We start from the raw sequence: 8314 nt of genomic DNA, 5'->3' as shown, positions 1-8314 counted from the left end.
CTTCCATTTATAACCACTTCAAAGGTTTGAAGAGAGCCAATGAGTTCATCAACCTTCAAGGTGCTTAAATCTTGAGCTTCTTCAATAGGTGTTACCTTCATGTCAAACTTCTTAAGCAAATATTTGAGGATTTTTCGACCAGCTTCTCTTTTGGCACCTTCTCTGCCAAATCAAAAGAACTGTTGACTATATCATGAAGACGAGTGTTAAAATCAGATATTGATTCATCTTCCATCATTGTAATTTTTTTCAGATTAGTTATGAGTAGATGCAACCTTGACATATTCATTTTGGACGTTCCTTCACGAGCAGTCTTGAGAATCTCCCAAACCTCTTTAGCTTCAAAACATTTTTTATTAGTCTGAACACGCTCTTATCAACAACATTGAATATAACATTCAAGGATTAATCGTTTACAAGAGCTTCTTCATTTTCATCTTTGGACCAATCAGCTTAAGGCTTTAAGCTTGTTGTACCATCTTGAGAAGTGATCGCAGGTGTTTTAAACCTTTAATCACAACCTTCCATGTTTTGTTGTTAATGGATTTAAGAAAGGCAACCATCTTAATTTTCCAACAATCATAATTGGTGCCATCCAAAATAGGTGGTCTATTGACTGACCATCCATCCTTAATATTGTCCATTTGAACATAAAATATCTTCCCTGGAGGTCACAATAACAGAACAAAGTACCCTCTCTAATTCCAGTTGAAATTATATTCCTTAGGGGACAAATGTTGGACCAAATATCTGGGATAACTTTTCCAACTTCTTAAACCAGTTTTATAACAATATGACAATAACAATGATTTAAAGTAAAAACAATAAAGAACACAGGAGAATTGGCAACCCAGTTCGGTGCAACCTCACCTATGTTTGAGGGGATTCCAACCCAAGAAAGGAATCCACTCTCAATAGAATTAGTACAAAGTGTCTTAGATGAATGTTGGTGCTAGCTTGTTGTACAAGAAACACAAAAAGGACTCGAATAAAACCCCAACACAAAGATCTTCAATCCTAGCGCACGCACTCTCAAGAGAGGTTTGAGTCTCCTTAAATAGCAATACAATTCTGGGATTTTTTTTTACTTTAGATATGAGTTGTGATTGTTAGAACAAGATTTGGTTATGCAATATGTCTCTGAGTTTTGACGATTACAATACATATATTTTGTATATAACAATTTAGTTTCTAATAGTTTCTTGAGTGTGCAGATACGATGTTCTAAGAGACTCTGTATTGTTATCCGTAAAGAATCATCAAAAACAAGCAAGGTGCCTCAAAAATAACCTTCGTATTTGACTTTGAAGAAACATCAGAGGTTCTGGAAGAATATTAAATATTCATCAGAGAGCTTCTGCCCCAAGATCAGAAATCAGTGTAACACGGTGGGAGAACTGACTTTTCGAAATGTGCGGATAGCAAGAGTCGCCATTGACTTTTATTTTATCCAATTGGAAAGGCAAAAAGAACCGCAAACACCTTTTAAAAGACTTTGAGTTCGGGGGTAGGTTATACAAAGGGAAGGTGTAAGCACCCTTTGTATCCATGGTTATCCATGGGCTCTTAATTGCTAAGCTCACTTGTTTGTTTGAATTTTTTGAAAGAGTGTCGTGTGTGAATTGAAAAGATTTGAATAAGGACTTTAGCTTGTAAATAAGAGTAGCCTTTTTGAATTGATTTGAAAAAGGGGTGTGAAAAGTAATTTGATTTGAATTTGAATAGAGCAAGCATTTAAGAGCACCTACCCTAAGAGTGGATCTTTCTTGTTCTTTAAGACTTCCGTTTGAAAGGGCTATCCATACCAATTGTTAGGCAGGTAGTGTTTTCATTGGATGTTTAAGGGTCATCGAGAATTATCGTTCGCCATAAGGCTATCCATACCATAAGAAGGGAAGGAAGTCTTTAGGAAAGGATGAGAATAGTCATTGTAGGCAACCAATGAGGATACCTTAGTATTCGAAAGGGACGATCATCATCTTATCATAGGCAACCTCGAGGGACAAGATCATATACATTTGTAGGCAACATCGAAGGGACTTATGATCTTTGATGATGATAATGAACTGAGAGCAACATTTGCTAAGGCATCCTCGTATCCGAGGGACTTGACTATTTTTAATCGAAATGCAGCAATAAGAGGGATTACCTTAAAGGTGTGTGGGTGCCTCAATCACGTGATTCAATTCAGTTATTTTATCTTGTAATTAGTGATTTGTGTTCAATTGGCATTCTAGTCACTCCCTATATTACTAACCACGCAGTAATAGAAAGGCAGAAATATAAATGCGAAAAGTAAAATCCTACGCTATTACAAGGCTTCGGGGAGGGGAATTACAAACCAAAAACTGAGGAAAGGCAGAAAACTTAAAAGGCAGAAATTATAAACCTAAACTATTACAAGAAAACTTATTGCGACCTATACACATTTTCTAGAATTGAAATGGCAAAAAGTTAAATCATTGAAATAAAGGCAAAAATTTAAATAAAAGGCAGAAATTAAAAGGCAAAAAATATCAAACAGAAGGCATTCGACAATCACATAATATGAGATGAGAAGAGAATTCGCGCATAAAAGAAATTTAATATTTGAAAACAATTTGTGGTGTTTGTGGTGATAAACCTTAAATCTTAAGGTTAACAGAAAACCTAAAATTATGATTATAGTTAATTTTAACAGCCTAAAAATAAAAATCGAGGTTAAATATTATAAACCTAAAAATTAAACTAGTTAGCTTAAAAACCCTGATTTGACTAAATTAACCTAAGCCTAAAAGTTATTATTGATTAAATTAAAATAAATTAGTTTACTAATATAAACCTAAAAATTTAAATATGCTTTTATTGTTAAAAGAAAAGATTTTGTTTAAATTAAAAAAAAAAGTTTGCAATTGGTTTTAGAAAAAAAGCAATAAAACTAGTTATATAAATAAATATATAAAAAAAATTTAGAAAAACCTGGCGCCGATTCGGTACATTGTTCCCCTGAGTGTCCATGGTAGACTGGCGCTTTTGAAGCTTCTTGATCTGGAGATTTGTCCATCATACGGTGAGGGGCTGAGGGTGTACGGCGTGCTCTCCTAGACCACATGCGTTGGGTCTGTGGGGAAACATAAGCAGCAAAAGAATGAAAATAAAAGGCAAGACCCTGGGATCGAACCCAGGTCCTTCTGGTTACAGGTATCTCACGCTTGCCAACTATGCCATGATTGTTTCGCTGTTAGTTAACCAAAACAATAAAATATAAAAAATGTAATCAATGAGAGATTCAAATAAAGAGTCAGTGTGGGCCCCCTCGGTGCATACATAACCAATCAAATGGAGAGAGAGAGAGAGAGAGGGAGTGCCGTTGTTGACCAGCGAATGAGAGAGTCCCATCATGTCACGCCAACAGTCAAAGGGTCATCCCCACTATTCATCATCTTCTTCACGTTATTGGGTTAGTTTACCTGCGGATTTTCTTTTGAGAATTGCTGCGGGTTTTCTTGCGATTTCTGGAAAAAAATAAAACTCAAACAAAACTCGTTAAACAAACGCAAGTCATGCCCGGATCTTCTAAATAGTGTGCCACGGTTTCAATGGTGGCGTTATTCCGACCGAAAACGGCTTCGAGGGGAGGTCTTCGAAAATCACCTTCTTTGAGCCCTAACCATGGCACTTTCATGGATCTGTATGATAGCTTCCTACAAATGGTTCTAAATACCTTTAAACTTCGCCCTGAACTCAAATACACAGTTAGATTCAATTGAAATATAACAAATCATGAGTTATGAATTTCAATAATATGAATGAATATGAGCAATATGAAGGTGCGTGTCCTAACGTCATGGAACCTTAAGGATGGTGTATTCTCATCCTTTATTACCTCAAGAATATATTGGGATGGTTGTTTAGACCTGAAAGTGATTGTAACAAGGAATACGAATTTTCTCCCTTTCTTTGATATTTTTCACTTATGAACCCTTGCCTCTTTGTCCCAATTTTCCGTCCTCTCCTGTGCAGAGCATATTGTTGTTCTTATAAGGATTAAATTAGGGTTGAAAATTTAGGAAAGGATCATAAGAATGATTAAAACAAAATTGATTGAAAAATTTACATAAAATAATTCTATTTTTGGTTTCAATCATATCTCTTTCTCTCTCCGTAATATTCCCTTGATTTAATCTCAAAATATTTCTCAATATTTGATAGAAATATAACCTCATTCAAATCTTTGATTGTTTTTGTTATTCTATTCAATTTAAATTGAATTTAAGTAATTAAATTCAAAATAAAAATAAATAAGAATAATAAAAAAAGAACACAAGGGCCTATGGGTCGTGGTTGGTCTATGGATCAAGTTTGGAACCAAAGATTTAGGCCCATGTAGTCAAAAACTTAAAATTTCTCACTTTGACTTTCATGCATTTCCTCAAAATTACTCAACTTTAGCAAGTCATAACTCCTTCAATATTTGTCATCTGAAGATGTTCTAGGACTTTTTGGAAATCCCAAGATGTCCTCTTCAAGCTACTTTGGAACACTTTTTCCATTTGGAGATTTTATCTTGAAGATATGGCTCCTGGCAAAAAATAGCTTTTTGCAAGTTTTTAGAAGGACCTGTAATGTTTTGGCTCATATCTCTCAAATGATGAATTTTTGGCCTTGGCTTTTGAGAGACAAAGTTGTAGAGAACTAAATTTCCTTCAAAATAGGCTTTGGTTGGGAAATTTATGATGTTCCATATGAAAGTTATGGCTGGTCAAAGTTCAGTTGACTTTTAGGTTAAAAACCCTAATTTAGAAACTTTAGGTTTTGTTGATTTCTGAACTTTCCTCGATGAATCATGATAAACCCTTGATCAAATGATGAATGTAACTTCAAATGCTTGATGTTGACCAAAAATCAGGATTTTTGACTGTATGTTGACCACAGTTGATTTTTAGGTCGAACTAGTCGACTGTTGATCATTTGAACCATTGACTGAGCAATCTTATGAACTAAAGCTTGAAAGTTGGCATGAGGATACTTTGAAGCATATGAGAGGCCATGAAGTCCATTTGAGGTGTCAGAACCTGATTTTACTTTGAGAGAAACAAAACCCTAGTTGTGGGTTGATTGCTTATGAGAGAGATAATCGGGCTTATTTCTTAGTGCTTGAACCAAATTATTTGAAATATGATGGAAATATATTGGGGGTATGACAACCATTAAGCAAGATTGTCACGTCAAGATCAGAAGTCAAGATTCTGAATACATCAAGGATCAAGTCTTAGAAGATCAGAAGTGTTCTCATACCTTAAAAGAAGGTGCTCACGTATCTGATAACAGTGTTCTAAATCTTAAATTATGAAGTTTGAAGAAACCATTCTGAACATCAAGTGCTGAAGACGTGGTTTTGAACACTCTGAAGACTCTGAAGACTCGAAGCTCTGAAGATCAAAAGCTTATTTTCTTTTCTTTCAACTCATGTTGTGAACCTTTGAAGTTCAATAAGAATAGAAGATAATGTTATGTAGAGGTACAAGGTACAGACGAATGTTTCGTTCCACTACCAAGAAAGGTCAGGCATTGCATACTATCTTGTCTTCCACTATGATCAAGCCATTGGAAATCAAAATGACCTTCCTGCCATCCAACGTCTCTTTTGAGAAACTATAAAAAGAAGATCAGTTTATCCAACAAGGTTGACGACAACTGAATAAGTTGTTGTTGCAAGTATCATTATGCTAACTTTCGCACTGTCATAATGGTTGTTGTCATTGCACTTGTTAGTTGTTGCTCGGCTTTAATGAAATTCAACCAACATAGATGGAGATGGAAGAATCAACGTATACATAAAAAGATTATAATTCATAAGCCATTGATTAAGAAGTATCTATCAAAAGAGAAGATGAAGCTCACACCAATTAAAAATGATGATTGGTAAATTAGTTGATGCTAGTGCCTAAGTTGATATGTAGAAGCTAATCTGAACAAAAAGATGAAGAATGAAGATGCTACTCAACGCCTATCACATACATCTTGATGGAGATCAAAAGAAGCAAGGAGTTGTTGCTCATAACTTGCTCAACAAAAATATGAAGAATGAAGAACACTACAAAATGTTATCCAACATTTAATTATATAAATCTCTGTAGAACAATGTAATGAACACAAGAGTTGTTGCTCAGATTGTGTTTTGGTTCTAGGATTCTTCATGTAAATTGCTTTAACATAAGAGTTGTTACTCAGAATTATGTTAAATAATATGTGCTTAAATTATCTGTGTAATATGCTTATTAGAAGCAATTATGTAAATACAAATCTTATCAATTGTATGTTGATGGTACCTTGAGAGATCGAGTGAAGATCGGAAGCTCAAGAAGACAATGGTAGTGAGTCGTTGTGGAAATCTTCTTAGAAGAACGAGTGAAGGTCAGAACTCTAATGGGGTAAATGAACGTTATATCCATCGAGATCACTAAATGGTTCATTTCTTGGGGGTTAGTCACAAGCGGTTTCTTGTGCAGCGTTAGTCACTTGCAGGTAGCTTATGCATTGTAGTTAGTCACTGGCAGTTGTCATGCAAGGTCGTCAGTCACCGGCGGTTGCTCGTGCAAAGTTGTTAGTCATTGGCGGTTGTCCGTGCAATAGAAATCAGTTTGGCTATAATGGATTAAGACCTTGAGTTCAAGGCGAAATCACCTCAGAAGGGTGGACTAGACTAGCTTGAGGGTTTCTAGAGTGAACCAGGATATATCGTGTGTTGTTTACTTTTGTTTAGTTCTTTCCAAATGTCAGAAGCTCTAAGAAGACATAATTTCAAAGAAGGCATAATGCTTATGAAAAATGATAAGCTTTTGTTATGTAAGAGTTAAAAGCTTCTGATGAATTTCAGCTACGTATGCTTCCGCGCAAGAGTTTTAAGAAAGGAAAAACAATTGAAAACCTAATTCAAACTCCTCCTTTCTTGTGATTTTCTCCACCTTCAGTGATCTCGTCCATATTTCTAGAAGATTTAGTTGGATTATATTGTTAATTTGTTCCACTAAAGCCTCCAACAAAAGATATGATTTGTTTTAATTCAAATTCAAATTTAAATCTCCCATATTTAATTTTATCTTCAACCAAACTTTTAAGCAAATCTAATTGAAACAAAATAAGAATATTTGCTCCAAACAGAAACAACATTGGCCTGTTGTTAAGGGTCAAATGTTGCACACTTGCTAGAACATTGTGTCCCACATGCCCCTTCTTCACCAAACATCTTGTATACTCCATATTATTTTGCATAATGCAGCCAATCACATAGAACATCAATCAGGATCCATTTGTATCTCTTATATTATACTGCAAGTTCTTAATAGCTAACCAAAATCCTTACACCACTTTTGAATGATTATGATCATATGTGTACGTTAATGTTTCTCTTCATTAATGCTAGTAGATGTTTATATTGCATTTTCCAAGAATTGGAAAAAGTAGTGTTTCTTATTAGGGCATTGGATCTTGCAAGAAACATCGTAGGCACGAGAATTAGTAAAAGTGAGACTCAAATGAAGATCCATAATGATATATTACATGTGATAAAGTTCACATGAGACAAAATAATAATTGGGGATGGAACATGTTGGATTACAATAAAGTTAGAAGATGGGAAAAGAAGAGACAATTGTTTGAAAAGTTATTTATTAACCATTGAAGCACCACATTGTTCTGTAAAAATAACATGCATGTTTATAAAGCTCATTCACACATAGCCTAATGGCATCATGTGTATTGGACTTCTTGTAACACCCCAATTTTATTTACTAGTTATTTTATTAGTTATTTATTTTATTAATTATTATATGATATAATAATTAATTAATTAATTGTGTGATTTTGTGAACATATGTGTTATATGTATGTCGGATCATTGAGTGTGAGAATAATAGAAATGAGCAATTGGGCCTAATAATAATATTAGGAAGAGTAAAGGTGGGGAATATGTCTTAGTAAATCCATTAGTGAAATTTGTGTTAATAAGGGTTTTGATAAAACAAGAGAAATATAAATTAGAAAGAGAAGGGAAGAAAATCAAGAGGAGAGGAAAAGAGGAGAAAGAAGAGAAAGGGAAAAGAAGAAGAGAGAATTCTAAAAGAAGATTTACATCCAAGGTAAGGGTGGATTTTCATTTGATTATAGGAGTATGTAATGTATGTAATGGGTAGCAAGTATGAATTAGGTTTTGAGATTTCAATTTCTATGTTTAATATGCTTAGGTTTTGATTTAGAATCCATGAAACTGATGTTTGAATCATGTTTTTATGTTAGTAATTGATACTACACAATGGGTATATATGTTATAATG

The sequence above is a fragment of the Vicia villosa genome, unplaced genomic scaffold (genome assembly GCF_029867415.1).
Source record: "Vicia villosa cultivar HV-30 ecotype Madison, WI unplaced genomic scaffold, Vvil1.0 ctg.000029F_1_1_1, whole genome shotgun sequence".
NCBI lineage: Eukaryota > Viridiplantae > Streptophyta > Magnoliopsida > Fabales > Fabaceae > Vicia > Vicia villosa.
Note: the sequence above shows the minus strand (reverse complement) of the source record.